This window comes from Rhipicephalus microplus, chromosome 9, assembly GCF_043290135.1.
Source record: "Rhipicephalus microplus isolate Deutch F79 chromosome 9, USDA_Rmic, whole genome shotgun sequence".
NCBI classification, from domain to species: Eukaryota; Metazoa; Arthropoda; class Arachnida; order Ixodida; family Ixodidae; genus Rhipicephalus; species Rhipicephalus microplus.
In genome coordinates, this window is record NC_134708.1 from 45,842,239 (window position 1) to 45,859,963 (window position 17,725).

The following is a 17,725-nucleotide window of genomic DNA, read 5'->3' on the forward strand; positions in this document are numbered from 1 at the left end:
GCTGCGAAATTTTGGAACCATCTAAACTCCCTAAGTGTGATGGTTAAGGAAGTTCGTCACTAAGTTTGTTGATAGCGGACGAGAAAGGATTAACATGAACTTTTTATTTCATGGCATGGGTGGAAGGCTGACGGCGTACGGAGACGCTACCGTGTGCAGCGCCGTTGAGTCGGACGTCGCGGCCAACCCAGCAGTCAGGGTCGCAACTCCGGAGGTCCAGAATCAGGCCACGGCTCACGACGACCACACCCGGTAGGCCTCGTCCACGAACCTGCTCTCGGCCACTGCACCCAGGCAGGAGCCGTTCAGCAGGTCTCTGCCTTGGACCTTGAACAGACACACCGGAGCTCGACCTGGCCGACACGTACGGGTCTCACGTCCAGCTCAGGAACGTTACCAGGAACTCGTCCTCTCGAGCGGCGCACCGCTTCCTCTGCCTTCGTGGCCTCAACCCTCCAGCTCTCTTTTCCGCACGTTCCTTCTTGGCCAGGGCACCGCCAGGTACCCTCGGGTGCACCCCGCAGCTTATGAGCTCGTGGCCCACGTCCGAGTCTGGCGCGTCGCTCGGCACCACTCGGCGATCCTAGATTCAGCCAGCAACTCCCCTGGCATCTGAATCCTCGGCCACCCTAAATCCTCGCCCGGCTCCGTGCTCCTCTGTGCGCACTCCCGCGTCTAGCCCGGCAGAACATCTCGCTCGTCCCTTGCCGAAGTGCGACGCTCTGGTGACACCGGCACTTGATGGCATGGGTGCGGCTACGGAGAAGCAACCCGCATCGGAGACGCGATGCTCCATGCGAGGCATGGCCAGCCTGTCTAGCGAAGAGCGTGCGCCGAGACGCGATGCTCGACGCAACCGTGACCATTAGCCAGGCCACGTTCATCGCTGTGTCGAACGGCTGACCGTGGAGACGCCTCGCCGAGATCCGCGATGCCCTCGGCAAGGAAGAGAACAGCAGGCCAGGCCGCGCCCCGAGATGCAGTACTCGTGCCGGCAACGCCGCCCCAGCTGGTAGTTGGACGACAGTAGCGTGGACAGCCGCGTTCCCCGGCCGGAACCTAGATCGCCTGCGTCCGACGCCTCGGCCCGCTGTCTCCCGTCTGCCGCTGCTTCGGCTCGTCCCCAGCCACAAAGCCCACTGCCACGTGATGGTCGCCCGTGGCCCAATCGTGGCACACCACCTCTATGGGCCACCACAGGTCATCAGCTTATTCGCTGACACTCGCGCGCACATTACACGCGCCTTGTCCCGCACTACCGTCGTTGTCGTTTTCTTCACTCATCACAATCACCCCCCGCACAATAAAGTTGTTTCAGTCAAACAACTTTTCTCACAATGCACAGTGATGAGGAAGAACAGTCCCGTGGACTCACGACTCTCGAGCAGTGGTGGCGGAGATGCCTGGACCAGCGCGGCCTCGGGCCTCGTTTCCGAACTCTCTGGTCCCTCATTCCTTTTTCCTCAGCGCTCACCCATGCCAGCAAAGCCTCACCACTCAGCCCCATCTCCTTCCCTAGCTCAACTAGCTTTCTCTTGTCGTCCATCCTCGTCCGCCACACACAAACAACGTGAGGCTCTCAGATGTAAGGCGAGAGCTTAGTCCTGTCGCGCGGACGCCAGAAATTGTGATGGTTAAAGGACGTTCGTCACTATGTTTGTTGATAGCGGACGAGAAAGGATTAACATGAACTTTTTATTTCATAGCATGGGTGGAACGGCTGACGGCGCTCGGATATGCTACCGTGTGCAGCGCCGTTGAGTCGGACGTCGCGGCCAACCCAGCAGTCAGGGTCGCAACTCCGGAGGTCCAGGATCAGGCCACGGCTCACGAGGGCCACACCCGGTAGGCCTCGCCCACGAACCTGCTCCCGGCCACTGCACGCAGGCAGGAGCCGTTCGGCAGGTCTCGGCCTTGGACCTTGAACAGACACACCGGAGCTCGACCTGGCCGACCCGTACGGGTCTCACGTCCGGCTCAGGAACACTGCCAGGAACTCGTCCTCTCGAGCGGCGCACCGCTTCCTCTGCCTTCGTGGCTTACGTCCGAGTCTTGCGCTTCGCTCGGTACTGCTCGGCACCCCTCAGTGATCCTCGATTCAGCCAGAACTCCCCTTGCACCTGGATCCTCGGCCACCCTGAACCTCGCCCGGCTCCGTGGTCCTCCGTACACATGCCCGCGTCTCGCCCAGCAGAACGTCTCGCTCGTCCCTTGCCGATGTGCGACGCTCTTGTGGCACCGGCGCTTGATGGCATGGGTGCGGCTACGGAGCAGTCAACCCGCATCGGAGACGCGATGCTCCATGCGGGGAATGGCCAGCCCGTCCAGCGAAGAGCGTGCGCCGAGACGCGATGCTCGACGCAACCGTGACCATTAGCCAGGCCACGTTCATCGCTGTGTCGAACGGCTGACCGTGGAGACGCCTCGCCGAGATCCGCGATAGCCTCGGCAAGGAAGAGAACAGCAGGCCAGGCCGCGCCCCGAGATGCAGTACTCGTGCCGGTAATGCCGCCCCAGCTGGTGGTTGGACGGCAGCAGCGTGGACGGCCGCGTTCCCCGGCCGGAACCTGGATCGCCTGCCTCCGACGCTTCGGCCCGCTGTCTCCCGTCTGCCGCTGATTCGGCTCGTCCCCAGCCACAAAGCCCACTGCCACGTGATGGTCGCCCGTGGCCCAATCGTGGCACGCCACCTCTATGGGCCACCACAGGTCATCAGCTCATTCGCTGACACTCACGCGCACATTACACGCGCCTTGTCCTGCACTACCGTCGTTGTCGTTTTCTTCACTCATCACACTAAGAAATAAGACGAGCCTAGAGCAGAGTTTAAAACTACAGCCCAAGGTGCCAGGCTAGAAGGGGACGAAGCTATTGATTATATGAGAACAAGGGTGACAGAAAAATTTCAACAAAGAAGTACTTTATGCACCACAATAGACAAGGACGATTCAAGTGGTGCAATGGCTCCATTTTCACAACGAGAGTGGGAAAGGGCTGAGAAAAGGGTTCCTAGTAGTACATCAACAGGCCCAAATGGCATTCCAATTAGGCTGATAAAGACATTAGGTCTGAAGTCTAAGCAGGCTTTGAGAGAGGCAGCGAGCAAAATAATAATCGATGGTGAAGTTCCCGATGGATGGAAACTTAGCAGGATGAGCATGATCTATAAAAGAAAGGGAGACAAAGCTGACATAAACAACTGCCGTCCTATAACAGTGACATCAGTGGTCTACAGGCTGGAGATGCAGATTATAAAGGAAAGACTGCAGGCATGGATAGAAGATGAGGGGGTGCTGGGGGAACTGCAGCATGGGTTTCGGAAGCACAGGAGGTTGGAAGACAATCTGTTCTCACTGACGCAGTGCATCGAAATAGCAGAAAAGGAACACAGGCCCCTGTGGCTAGCATTCTTGGATATCAAGGGAGCGTACGATAGCGTGGTTCAAGAGGAATTGTGGGGAATACTGGACACACTAGTCGTGGAACATGTAGTCACTAATCTTTTAAAGGGTATCTATAAAGGTAACAAGGTAGTTATAAAGTGGGAAAAACAGGTATCCAAGCCCGCAGAAGTAAAAGGGGGGCTTAGGCAGGGGTGCCTCCTGTCACCATTATTATTCATGATGTACCTACAAGGATTAGAGGCAAAATTAGAGGGAAGTGGGCTGGGCTTCAACCTCTCTTTAGTCAAACAAGGAAAACTGATTGATGAGGCACTACCAGCATTATTGTACGCAGATGATATAGTACTAATGGCCAACAACAAGGAAGATTTGCAGAGATTGATGGACATCTGCGGTAATGAGGGAGATGTGTTAGATTTCAGATTCAGTAAGGAAAAATCAACAGTCACAATTTTCAAAGACATCGAAGGTAGTAAGCTTAGAATACAGGAGGTCACGCTACAGATAACAGGTAAATACAAATATCTGGGCGTATGGATAAGCAGTGGGAGCGAGTACCTGAAGGAACACGAAATATACGTGACGACTAAAGGTAACAGCAATGCAGCAGTGATGAAAAATAGGGCACTGTGGAGTTACAATAGGCATGATGTTGTGGGAGGAATATGGAAAGGGGTCATGGTTCCTGGGCTGACGTTCGGCAATGCGGTCTTGTGCATGAGATCAGAAGTTCAAGCAAGATTAGAAATCAAGCAACGTGGAATAGGTAGGCTTGCTTTAGGAGCTCACGGGAATACACCAAATCAGGGAGTACAAGGTGATATGGGATGGACATCATTTGAGGGCGGGACGCTAGCAGCAAGATAAAATTTGAGAAGCGATTGAGAGAAATGAAGGAGGAGCGTTGGGCAAGGAAGGATTTCAGCTACTTGTACATGAAGAATGTCGATACAAAATGAAGGAAGCGAACCAGGAGGTTGACTGGTAAATACTTAGAAAACAGCAGGTGGCCAAACCAAAAAGAACTATCGGTTAAGACGAAAGTGAATGAAACTGAGACTGACATGTGGAGAATGGGCATGATTAAGAAGTCCGCACTAGAGACTCCTTGAACCTTTAAGCAGGAAATTGCCAAGGAAAGGATTTATGATAATACTCGGGGTAGTTCTCCTTTGTTTGAGGCAAGGACGGGAGTACTGCGAACCAAGACATATCGGGCCAAATACGAAGGGGTAGATACAGTATGCAGTGCGTGTGGAGAGGAAGAAGAAACTGCCGAACACTTGATAATGTTCTCTAAAGGGCTTCACCCTATAGTTCAGGATGATGGCGCAGAGTTTTTCAAAGCTCTAGGGTTCAGGGACCGGGAGGGCAAAATAGACTTTAAGCAAGTAGACTTAACTAGAAGGAGGTTATCTGATTGGTGGCTAAAGTCAAGGCACGAGTGAAAATTAAACTCTTCACTGCAAAGTACGAATCCTCAAACTCACTTTTTAAGGAAAAAAAAATAAATACAGTTTTGGGTTCATTACGTATCACGGCTTGGTGGCGCTAGCCACCGCCTGATCTAAAGGGTACAGCGATATCCATTTATTCAACGATGCGGGAATGTAAAGGTGCTTTGCGCAAAAGGGGGACAAAGCTGACATGTACCACTATCGTCCCATAACAGTGACATCAGTGGCTTACAGGCAGGTGAGGCAGATTATAAAGGAAAGACTTCAGGCATGGATAGAGAATGAGGGGGTGCTGGGCGAACTGCAAAATGGGTTTCGGAAACACAGGAGCTTGGAAGACAATCTGTTCTTTCTGATGCGGTGCATTGAAATAGCAGAAAAGGAACACTAGCTGGCTCCTGTGGATAGCATATTTAAAGGAAACGTATGATAGCGTGCTTCAATAGGTCTTGTGGGGAATACTGGACACACTAGGTGTAAAGGACGGAGTCACTAAGCTCTTAAAGGATATCTATAAAAGTAACAAGGTAGTTATATTATGGGAAAAACGGGTATCCCAGCCCACAGAGATAAAACGGGGGCTTAGGCAGGAGTGTTCCCTGTCACCGTTATTATTCATGATGTACCTACAAGGATTAGCGGCCAAATTAGAGGGAAGTGGACTGGGCTTCAACCTTTCTTTCGTCAAACAAGAAAAACTCATTGATCAGGCACTACCAGCACTAATGTACGCAGATGATATAGTGCTAATGGCCGACAACAAGAAAGATTTGAAGAGATTGACGGACACCTGTGGTGATGATGGAGATAGGTTAGATTTCAGATTCAGTAAGGAAAAACAAAAGTCATGATTTTTAATGACAATGAAGGCAGTGAGCTTAGGATACTGGAGGTCACGCTAGAGATAACGGATAAATACAAATATCTTAGCGTATGGATCCGCAATGGGACCGAATGGGACCAAGCTCTGCAAGTACAATAGGTATGATCGTGTGGGAATTAGGAAAGCTGCCAGAGTCCCTCGTCTGACTTTTGGCAATGCGGTCTTGTGCATGAGAATAGAGGTTCACGCAAGATTAGAAATTAAGGAACGCGGAATAGGTAGGCTTGCTTTAGGAGCTCACGGGCATACACCAAATCAGGGAATACAATGTGATATGTGATGGAAATCATTTAAGGGCAGGGAGCTAGCAGCAAGATACAATTTGAGGAGGAATTGAGAGAAATGGGGGAGGAGCGTTGGGCTAGGAAGGTTTTCAGCTACTTGTACATGATCGAGGAATGTCCATACAAAATGGAGGAAGTGATGCTGAAAATTGGCGGATTAATACTTAGAAAAGTGCAGGGGGCCAAATCAAAAATAAGTATTGGTTATGAAGAAAGTGAAGGAAACAGAGACTGACATGTGGAGAATTGGCACGGTTAAGAAATATTCACTAGAGATCTATCGAACTTTTAAGCAGGAAGTTGCCAAGAAAAGGATCTATTATAATACTCGGGGTAGTTCTTTACTGTTTGAGGCCAGGACGAGAGTACTGCGAACCAAGACATATCAGGCCAAATACGAAGGGGTACCCACAATGCAGTGCGTGTGGAGAGGAAGAAGAAACTGCCGAACACTTGATAATGTTCTGTAAAGGACTTCACCCTATAGCTCAGGATGATGGCGCAGAGTTTTTCAAAGCACTGGGGTTTAGGGACAGGGAGAGCGAAATAGACTTGAAGTGGGTAGATATAACTAGAAGGAGGTTATCTGATTGGATGCTAAAGTCAAGGCGCCAGTGAGGATTGGACCCTTCACTGCGGGGTGGGAGTCCTCGGCCTCACTATTTGAAGAAAAAATAAATCTAGTTTTTGGTTCACTAAGTACTACAGCTTGGTGGCGTTTGCCACCGCCCGATCTAAAGGGTACAGCCATATCGATTCATCCATTCATCCAGCGAGCTTTGTCATTTGCGCGTTTAGTGGAACTACTAACTTCTCTTTAAGTGGTCGGATAAGTTAGTGTGCATTTTCTCTGTTAGGGGCGCTCAACACGGCTAAAATTTTTATTACAGGATGTATAAAAAAACGTTAAAAAAGTAGTTACAACGTCGTTTTTATAAAAATTGAATAAAATATTTTTGTTTTATTTTTACTGACATAACAAGAGCGGTGATTGTTTAAGTTCAAGTATTAGGATTATTCTGATGTTCGATTCGCCTGCACCACGTAACTTGGAGTTTTAAACGCTCGCTGACACGACGTTGTCCCCGAGCTTTAAGTTTATGGACGAAGGACTTGCGGTCTGTGGCTGCACTTATCAAACATTAGAATCAGTAGGACATCTGAATGCCCTTTGAATTCCAAGTTTTCTGGTGTTGTTTTGCAAGGCAAGACTGACGGCGTGCATGTATATTTTTTTGGCGAGTGAATATCGCATTTGGCGCAATTTTATCGAGGAATTCGCAAACGTAGAGAGCCATATTCCATGCCGTGATTGTTCGTGTTACAGGTTTCCAAGAATCTGCGCTGCGTTCTGCCTGGGAACGTGCTGTTCGAAGAAATAGTTGGAAGGCTACGGACGGTGACCACCTCTGTTTTTTTTTTTTTACTTCGAAGAATGCTGCTTCGACAGAACGGGGCAGACAACCAGACTGTGGCCTGGCAGTGCACCTTCGATTTTTGCTGCTTTTCAAGTGCATCTGCAAAAACCTGTTACTTTCTACCACCTTGATGCAGCTTCAATAGAATGTATACTATAGTCACAAAAATAAGTAATTGCGTCAAAAACAAGATGAGACACGTACCTTTGAAATCCACCCTATCTTGCCGACGAAACCGAAACCAAAACACCTATAGACGAAGTTGCCAAAATGAGTGAGTGGTGTTATATAAAACATCGAGCTACATCCTTTCTAGGCTCTGAAGGCTGCGCTTGCCATGGCAACACACATCGCCAACGGAAGTTGATAAATAGTAAGCACAACTAACGCCGCTGCAATCGTTCTTATAAACGGTTCATTTTGGGGTACGTCTCCTGGAGTTTGTCGGTTGCACGCGACAGCGGTACTTCGGTTTTGGTTCCGCCTGTGAAGTGGTCAGAATTCGATAACCCTAGAAAAGTTACTGGTGACTCTCAGTTTACTCAACTTCCTCTCTTTTCTAACTTTAGCTTTAATTATTTCAACTTCCTTATATATATATATATATATATATATATATATATATATATATATATATATATATATATATATATATATATATATATATATATATATATATATATATATATATATATATATATATATATATATATATATATATATATATATATATATATATATATATTGTCTGGTAATCTGCCCATATATAAAGCACATATATAAAGAGGCGAGGCAAATGTCATGTTCCCCTTGATTTTGAGTATTGGCAAGCACATTTCTTAAAACTCCAATATATACTACAACCATTTTGCATCCCAATAGCGCGCCAGCAAGCTCGATATGCGAAGCGTCCCTCCACAACAGATTGATCTGAAAGCGTGCAGCTGACAATGGGTGCATGAAATAATTTGTTTAATAAACAAGAAGATGTATTTATTCGTTGGTGTAACCTAAAAGTGGTTTCCATCTCGTTTTTTTTTTTTTTTTTTATCGTGGAACTGCATACCGACGCGCGCAACGCGCGTATTCCATTGCGGTCTATGGTGGTTCGACCATGTTTTTCCTCTAGCAATATGGCCGCTAGCGGCTTGGCTTGCTCTTGTTGGTGGCGGTACAATACTAGTACACTACAGGGGCGGCCAGGATTACCACTCCAGAGGTTCTCCTTGCCTGACACTCGAAAAGCAGCAGCCCATTGGCATCGATTGCGTTTCTTGTTCAAATCTTCCGCAGTTAGCTGCTGTACTTTTTGTCGATCGGCATTGCGAAGCTCCGTTTCAATTCAGCTTTGATATATCAATGCGAGCTTGTGAGTCAGACTTTAGGGGCCGCTACGACGAAGCGAACGTGTCTAGAAGCTGTGAACCACCTTCCTCCGTGCTGTGAACCACCTTCCTCCGTGCTGTGAACCATGTCAGCTGCTGTGCTTCATCGACCTCCGGCTGCGCAGCCTCCAGCGTGAAAATTCAACGCCGGCAAATCGCGCGAAGACTGCCTACGAAGACGGAGTAATCTTGCACAATGTGGGCGTGTTCGCCGTTGAGTGAAAATGCGCTGCTTTGCATCTGAGCATGGCCCTTTTCTTTTGTATGCGCTACAGTTTTTGTCATTTCATAAATTATTTCGACTAATACAGCTAATGAGATGCATACCTTGTGAATGTTTGAGATTGTTGTCACATTCGCTTAACATTTCTTTACTGCTAAAATTTGTAGCACAGATCACAGCATAAGTTCTACTTGTTTCTGATTGAAATGAGTCTGCTGCAATATATGCTCATAAATTCAATACATAGTAGAGCCAAGTGAACCTTCAGTACATATACGCATTTGTACATTTTTCGTAAGTTTGCAGTGAAGCATACTACATTTGCATGAACTATATAGTCCATCCAGTTCGGGAATTCCCTAACTTTGTCCTCTGAAGAACGTCACTAAAACGAATTCATCGTAATGCCATCCACAAGACAAATTCACAAAAACAGCAGGGCTATGTCCACACTACCTTTCTTATATGCAGTTTTCCCATATACATTCTTTTTAGTCATGCATCAAAAATCCGTTCACGCTTCTACCAGAGTAATCGGAACTTTTTTTTTCTTACAACCCAACCGCAGCCTCCAAGGAACTGCTCATATTTGTGTACGCTTGAATACCTCACCACTCAGAACCTACCTCAAGTCAGCGGAGAATGTGTCATCACTGAAAGCAAGCTCATGAGCCAAAATCCTCGCAATGTATGGTTGAAGGCACCTTATTTATTAAACATAATTTGTTCAATCATTTATGTCTTACCCTGCTCTTTTTTTTTCTTCTGAGAAAACTAGACTAAAGAGAGACTATTGATTTTCAAGCTACCCACATCCAGTCGTAAGAAGCTATACAGTTGCCATAGTGACAACCCCATGCGCCATCAATATGCCAGCTGGACAAACGGAAGCCTTTTACTGAAAAACAGTGAAAGCGTACGGTATGTTCAATCTGTACAAAGTTGGGTGCACAGATTGTTGTTTCTTTCTTTATGAAATACTGAGTTTACAGGAAATTGTAGGCTTCAAAACTCTTTAACAGTGCTTGTCATGGGCTGCACATACTGTGCTTCACTCTACGTGTCAAATTTGCATAGAGTATCACATATAACCAGGTAACGAATGGGCTTGTAGTAGTGCATATTTAGAAGCACTTCTTTTTCACATTTTGTATAGATTGCTGTGAATGTAAAGACTGTTGCAAGACAGTGGTAGCTACAGCTATAGTAGTGTTGAAACAGATACTGATACCGCATGCATGTTGGGACTGACACTATCAAAGGTCTAAAAAAAAAGACTGTGCAAGAACTCAAGCCTTCATTAAGCAAGACATGTTTTGCAGAGGTAGCAATCACAGAGCCGAACCATGAGAGTAAAATACCTAAAAGAATAAGGAAGAACGAGAATAGGTGGATCGCATTCGGCAAGCACTTTCAAATCATGAATGATAATCTGTCACTAACCCTCAAGAAGAAGGTATATAACAGCTGCGTCTTGCCCCCACTTACCTACGGAACAGAAACCTGGAGACTTACAAAAAGGGTTCAGCTTAAATTGAGGACGACGCAGCGAGCGATGGAAAAGAAAATGATACGTGTAACTTTACAACACTAGAAGAGAGCAGAGTGGATCAAGAAACAAATCGGTGTTAAGGATATTGTAGTTGAAATCAAGAAGAAGAAATGGACATGGGCTGGGCACGTAGCACGCAGGCTGAATAACCGCTGGTCGTTAAGGGTAACGATTGAACTCACAGAGAAGGGAAATGCATGAAGTGAGTACGGAAGGTTAGGTGGGCCAGTAATATTAAAAAGTTTGTACGTGTAACGTGGCAGCAGAAAGATCAGGATTAAGTTGATTAACTGATCATGGGAGAGGCCTTTGTCCTGCAGTGGGTGTAATCAGGCTGATGGTATGCCAAAAACAAGCACCGACATGCACTCAAGCAGTGAGCCTTAGTGTTTAAATGTATCTCAATATTTGTGCTTCGAAACATGTTTGTTTGCATGACAGAGTTAACGCAATCAAAATTATATGTAATCAGTAATTTGCATTTGCTTGCATTTATTCCAGTGTGACTCCATGACCACCATTCCTAGCTTGTCCAAGGGCTCCAGTTCAGCGTCCTAAATCTCATCTGCTGAGAAATGCTGCTGTTCAGTTGTTTTCCTCCTCTAGTTAATTTAGTTTGGTTTGTTTTTGCAAAATTTTGTGATCACTCTGGACAGACATGTGCGAGCACCAACGAAAACAAGGGGCTCCCAGTTTGAATTAGCTGTTGTAGATACCAATGTGTTCAAATCGTTGAGAGATTTCCTTGAATAGAAATGCACAGGTCTGTGCGCTTCTACTTAGCCGAGTTCAAATAACGACCTTTTACTGTAGTATTATTTGTTCTATGTAAAATACCTGATGCACAATAAGGGATTTTTAAAAGTATGTTAGTTTTTAACAGAACAATGACTGAGTGCACTCAGTAGGTATAGTCAAAGTTGGCCAGTGTTTGTATATGTTGATAATTCGAAAGTCTACTAACAGCTATTTCCTTGATATTGGTGTGAAATATGTAGCCAAAAGGACTAGTTTTGTATGATACCCGTGTTAAGAGTGAGGCAGACAGTTAGAAAGTAGTGAAGAATAAAAATGTGAATTCAGCTTCTGCTGTTGTTCATCGTTTGAGCAGTGTCTTTATTGACTATGCACAATTGGCACAAGCATAAAAACTTTGAAGGTCATTCAGAAAATAAGGGCCATTTGGTTCCAAGCAAGCAAATATTCATTAGCAAACGTTTTCATTTATGGGTTTAGTTTAGTAAAAACCTACTTAACTTTTCTACAGAATCACTGCTAACTTCTTAGTGCTTCTTGTACAGTTGCAGTAGTTTCTTTAGTCAAACTGAATAAAAGATCGCCGCTTGATAATTGAACCTGTTGTGAACGGTGATCGGGGATTTCTGACTGTCTTCAAAGTGTACCCAGAATAACTGTTTCGAGTGAAAGAGGAAATAATCACTCGGTGCTGGCACAGAACAGTAGGGCAAGCAATTAGTGTTGCCTACCAAAATATTTGATCTTGCTATTAGTTCTCATTGTGGTGCAAGGACGCATGTTGTCATGTAGGAAGACGATTCCTGATGAGAATTTATGAAGTCATCAACGTTTATCGTACTTATTACTGTGGTGAGTGTTTCACAGTATATGTCAGCTGTAAATGTGGCCCACATTTTATGAAATTCAACACTGAAAATTTCCTTTTTGACTTGGAAAATGGTAGCCATTTTCTAACAGGAGTAAGCTAATTGCTTGAATTTTTTTCGGCTTTTGTGAAAAGGAGGGGTGGCACCACTGTGTTGTTTCTGCAGTTGCGTACACTTTGAAGCGTCGTCACTTGTGCAAACAGTGTGCGAAAACAAATCGTCCCGGTTTTATTGGTAGCAGTTCAGAAACGCTCATCCACTTAATGTCCTTTAGGGTTTGAGTTGGTCGGTAAGCATTTTTGGAACCTAGCTTTGTGATATCTGGGCATATGGGCTACAATTGTGCAAATTGTAGCGAGGCCAATAAGGGGAACTTTGTTTTACAGGCCGGTAACTATTAGTCCTCAATCTATTGCAATATCCTATCCACTTGAACAGTTTGGTTGGTCTGGATGCTTGGCATGGTGCTCCACTCTTATTTGTATGCATTTGTGCAGCCATTTCGGAAGTCTCAACGCCGTGTTCCGACACTTGTTTTACTCCTCACAGTTGATTCATGAACTGTGCACAACTCCTCGTAAATTGGAAAAGCTAGTGATTCTTTTTTATGAAAAATTGTAAATACAGTGTGCAACCCACAACAGGTGGGAGAAACAATATTCGTCAACATTGTTGTCTGCGTTCCACGTCAAGCAGATGACTACTGAGCCAGAACAATCACTTCAGTACTTTCGCTGAGAAGTAGCAGATTGTGCTGTGCACATAACTCTTCAGTCTGACCTGCAAATACTTAAAGACTAGGAAATGGCCCTTACTTTGTGAATAAACATCATAGAACATTTCATTATGCAGATTTGACTGCAATGATTATTCACTGCCTATTTTTTATTATTGCTACCTTGACTTCCAGCACTTCTCAGCTGTCTATAGTGTTATTGGTGTTTCATATGTTCCTATTGTACGTGTATATGTCATGTGCAGTGTATTGCAAGTGCTATATACTGGTGCATGATTTCTTTTTTACGAGTGAGTGCTTCTGGGAGCACCAACAGGCATCCTCTATCTCGTGTGTCAGCTGATCTACAGTAGGCGAGCGAGGGCAAGGGTAGCTAATTTTCTTAACTTGTAATTCGTGACAACTTTCACAAGAATGTTGACTTGCTGAAATGTTTGACTCGGGCTTTCACTATTCGCCAACTGTTACTCAATTAAAGTGCCTGTCACTGAAACCCATTTATCTCTTTTGGAATGTAAACAAAGTTTCCTTTTCAACATGATCCTGTAAATGGTGTTTTCCCAGGATGCATTTGCTTACCACAAGTGGAAGTTGATCTAGTTAGTCGTAAGAAGATTGGACGCACAGGTAAGAACATGAATTCTAAACACAACATCGAGAACAATGTTATATGCAGGGATACCGAGCACAACAGCGTGGGGTCATTTCTTTTTATTCAACATGATGTGCTTCTCACCAATTTGTTATCAAATATCATAATGCGGCTGAGGCTAATCGTACTGACACTGCACTTTTTGAGAGCATGTGTGGTGAGAAAGACAATGGGCAGCACAGTACCAAGTATTGTGCAAGGGGGTACGGGCAATGGAATGGCATTGTTGGCACGCCTGTTCTAGGCACGGCCGTTCGAGTAAGTTGAAGGCACGCTAGTTCAAGGCGTGGCGCTTTGTCAAAAACGCATTAAATTCACCATTTTCTGCAAGTTTCTGTCGGAAATTAAGGTTGTGTCTACGAATTTTAGCACCCAATTTTTTAGTTTGCTGAAAACCTTGAAGGCAAATATTTTGTTCAGCATACGTAGTAAATTAACGCTCGTTTTGAGTGCAAACATTGTAAGACTCATGATATCTGTGCTCTTGCCAACAGAAACTAATTGATTCGCACAGTGATGTGTTTGTATGTACATGGACATAGTATGTTGATGTTGAAGGCGGGTACAATAAATGTCATCGCATGTCCAAGATTTAACATGAACTTTGTTTATTTTCCACACACCCTCAACTTCGTGACCCCCTGCTGACGGACTGTTTTTTTTTTTTTTTTTCCAGGAAAGGTGGCAGCTCTACTCGGAGTACAATTTGAAGAGAGTGAGAAATTCAAGATCACCGTTCGCAACAGGTTCAATTACCAGGTTACGATTTCTTATGCAGTTTGTATAAAAAAACTACTGTGACAATATAAAAAGTGTTAAAAAGTTAGCAACGATTCTGTTGAAAAGTGAAGTAAGTTTTCGCTAAACTAAGCCCACCAATAAAAATGTTCGCTAATGAATATTTCCTTGTTTGGAACCAAATGGTCCTTATTTTTTGAATGACCTTCAAAGATTTATGCTTTGCATTGACAGATGAATAAATGAGTTTTTTTTTTGTGTGCCAATGGTGCATAGTCATCAAAGACACTGCTCAAACGAAAGATAGTGGCAGAAGCTGAATTCACATTTTGACTGGGAATTCATATTCCAATGACTGGGCAGTCTGAACAACCTCAAATGATGAAGGGGAAGTAATTAGAATAACTTATCAGTTCTAATATTATCATCTTTTCACCTATGCAGATGTGTTCTTTCTTAGCTGACATGCTATTGCCACAAATGCAGCTCATTTCAACCCTGAAATGGTATTGATATTTTTTTGCAAAGTCACTGAGTCATTCTGATCAATAACAGATTAAGTGCTCTGCATAACTTTTGTAGATTGTGTAGACTGCATAACTTGTGTAGACTCAAATTTGGAAAGCGAATTGCTATAGTTCACACGGCACTGCTATACAGATTTTTCAACTGCCCTGGCTTTGTGATTATTGTGTTTGTTTCTTCCTCCGTGGCATTTAGGTATCAATTGATCTGGTTGTCTACATACAGTGGCCAAATACATTGTTATGACCCACTGTAATAAACCATTGTAATAATATAGTGTATTACAGCGATCAAGAGAATAATAAAGCATGCTTTTTATACTCTGTGGCTTGTTGCCTGAGGATCGCTGAAGATGCAGGTTGGCTGTGACCGCCCTCTAATGAAGGTAAAAGAAAAAGCACTGCTTTGGAGGATCCTATGTTGTAATTAACAATTGATACCTTGACACCAAGGTACTTTCCTTAACTTACTGTTAGACTAATTCCCACAAATTTTGTGGTATAAATTAATAATGTAATTGCGTGCTTTTAAAAATTTTTCTTCTCACATACCAACTAGGACTAAGAATACAGGCCACGAGGACAGCTGGCCTATATACTGTGATAGAGATGTTATTTCACTGTTTTCAAGGTTTACTTTATGGCTTTCCTACAAGAACAGTATGCAAAGGGCACGTAAAACAGAGGTTAAGCACTAATATACCCTGTACGATGTTGTACTTTGTTGTGCCAGTCACATTGCTCAAAGTTGCATAGCATTTCAGCTGTTGACACTCCTTTGTGTACAATGCACTGAACGTCAAGAAAATGGGGGCCACACATCTATCTTCGCCACCCTGGTTTAAACAAGCTCTGCCAGGATGTAAGCTCTGCATGTTTATAAATGGGAAGAACTGAGCATGTGGCCTGGAATTCGGCGCTACTGCCGACAGCACCATCAACTGACAGCTGGACAAACCACATCTGCTTTTTGTGTCTTGAGTGAGAAAGCAAAATAATTAGTTGTGCTTCTTGCACAGGCATTGCTACATTACAATCGCACTTCAGTCTCGCAGTGAGCAAAATCAACAAAAGCAGGCGTGCTTCCTCTTACTGGCAGTTTGTGGTACTGTAGGCGGCTACAGCAGAACAGAGGCCGAGTGCTCTCGTGTTTCTATCGTAAAAAATGACAAAGTGCAATTATTCTGTGAAGACCTGCTTCAGTGTGATGGCGCACCTAAAGTTTCATCGAGGTGATGCGCCATAGCACTGTCCATCTGCCTTTCACAATGTACTATAGGTCTGAAGGAAGAAACCGAAACTGCTCAATGAAGGGTGAAGACAAAAAAGAGGAGCGCTCACACTGTCGGCAAAAAAGCGCGTGCCGATGTTCGAGGCTGAGCAACATTTGAGACAGTTCATGGCTAGGTGTCTGGTCTGGAGAACTCGTTGACGTCCTTGGGGTGCTGTTCTGTTCCTGGAATCCGGCTGGGTGACTTGCACCAAAGACCGGCTGACGTGCTGTCGTTCCAGCTGCTGACCCTGACTGCTGGGCAATCAACAACTAGGCCTGCAGGCCCGCTGGGTCACTGGCTCAAGGATCACTCAGAGTGCCACGGTTCCTGCCGCCATCAAAAGTGGCTGCAAATCCTGATTTGCTGTGAGCTGCTTTTCGTTCTTCTGTTCCAAGTGGGTGGCATGACTGTGGTGTACTGTCTGAGCTACCAAGCTACTACTACAGTACTCAGTACTGCCGCGGGTGCGGAAAACAGCCGTGTCATGGCGTGGGCTGGCTTACGCTGACGACATCAGAGGTGCATCATTCCAAGTGATTGGCGTCCAGCAAGCCACAAACTAAACATGGCGAGAAACTTCCAATTTATACGTGCATTTAGCACACACTGCACGTGACAGACTTATTTAGTCACAGTTACTTAATATTTACACTTTTGCCGGTGAATATGTTTTTTTGTGTGTGTGTGTGTGTACACTTGTTCGATTGAGTTCCTTGGCTAGTGGCCCTAGCTCAAAGACTTGGCATTACATCACAATCCAAGTAACCGCTACCAATTCCTTTCACTTGGCATGACTGGCCCTGCAATAGCTTCCCAACTACTTATGGAATTCAAAGTTTATTGCTTGAATAATATTGAAAGTTTGGTGAGTTGGTGATAGTTCATGATTACTTGTGAAGCAGCGCACGTAGACAAGGCACAGAAGGTGTCCTATTCGTTTCTTTTGTGTCTTGTCTACGTGTACTGCTTCACAAGTAGACATGATTTATTGCTTCAAATCAACTGCCAGAAATATGTTTCGTATGTGTAAGGTCCTACTGGGTTGCAGCAAGTTGTTCAATGTATTGACTGCTTTCTCTCTTCTTTCATTCCGTCAAGCACTCTAAAGGCTACACAGATAGTGACAACAAAAGGTTTTTCGAAAAGTTTTATCAGCATGCATAATGATCTTAAGCACTTTCCTTCCTTTTTTCCTCTTTAAGTCCGTCAACTCTCTTTCAGGGTGATCACAGGCTGAATTCTAGTGTTATTTTACTACCGTAAAGCGTGGCGGGAGTATGTAGTGGCTGCTTTAATTGCGCACCAAACTAATTCATGACAAAGTCGAGCCAATGTATTGTGGAATTTGCCTAGAGCCGAGTGAGTGATCTGTAGCTAAGGTGTCTTTGAAATAGAATTGAAACTTCTTCGGCACGTGCATTGCTGTAAAATTTGGCTTACATGTTCTCATAAGCACTGACTACTGGTTAATAGTGTTCTCTCACCATGTTCGCAAAGTGTTGCAGGGTATCTACAATGAAATATGTCAAATGAAATCCCAAGCTGAACCTGCAAAAATGTGTTTCTGATA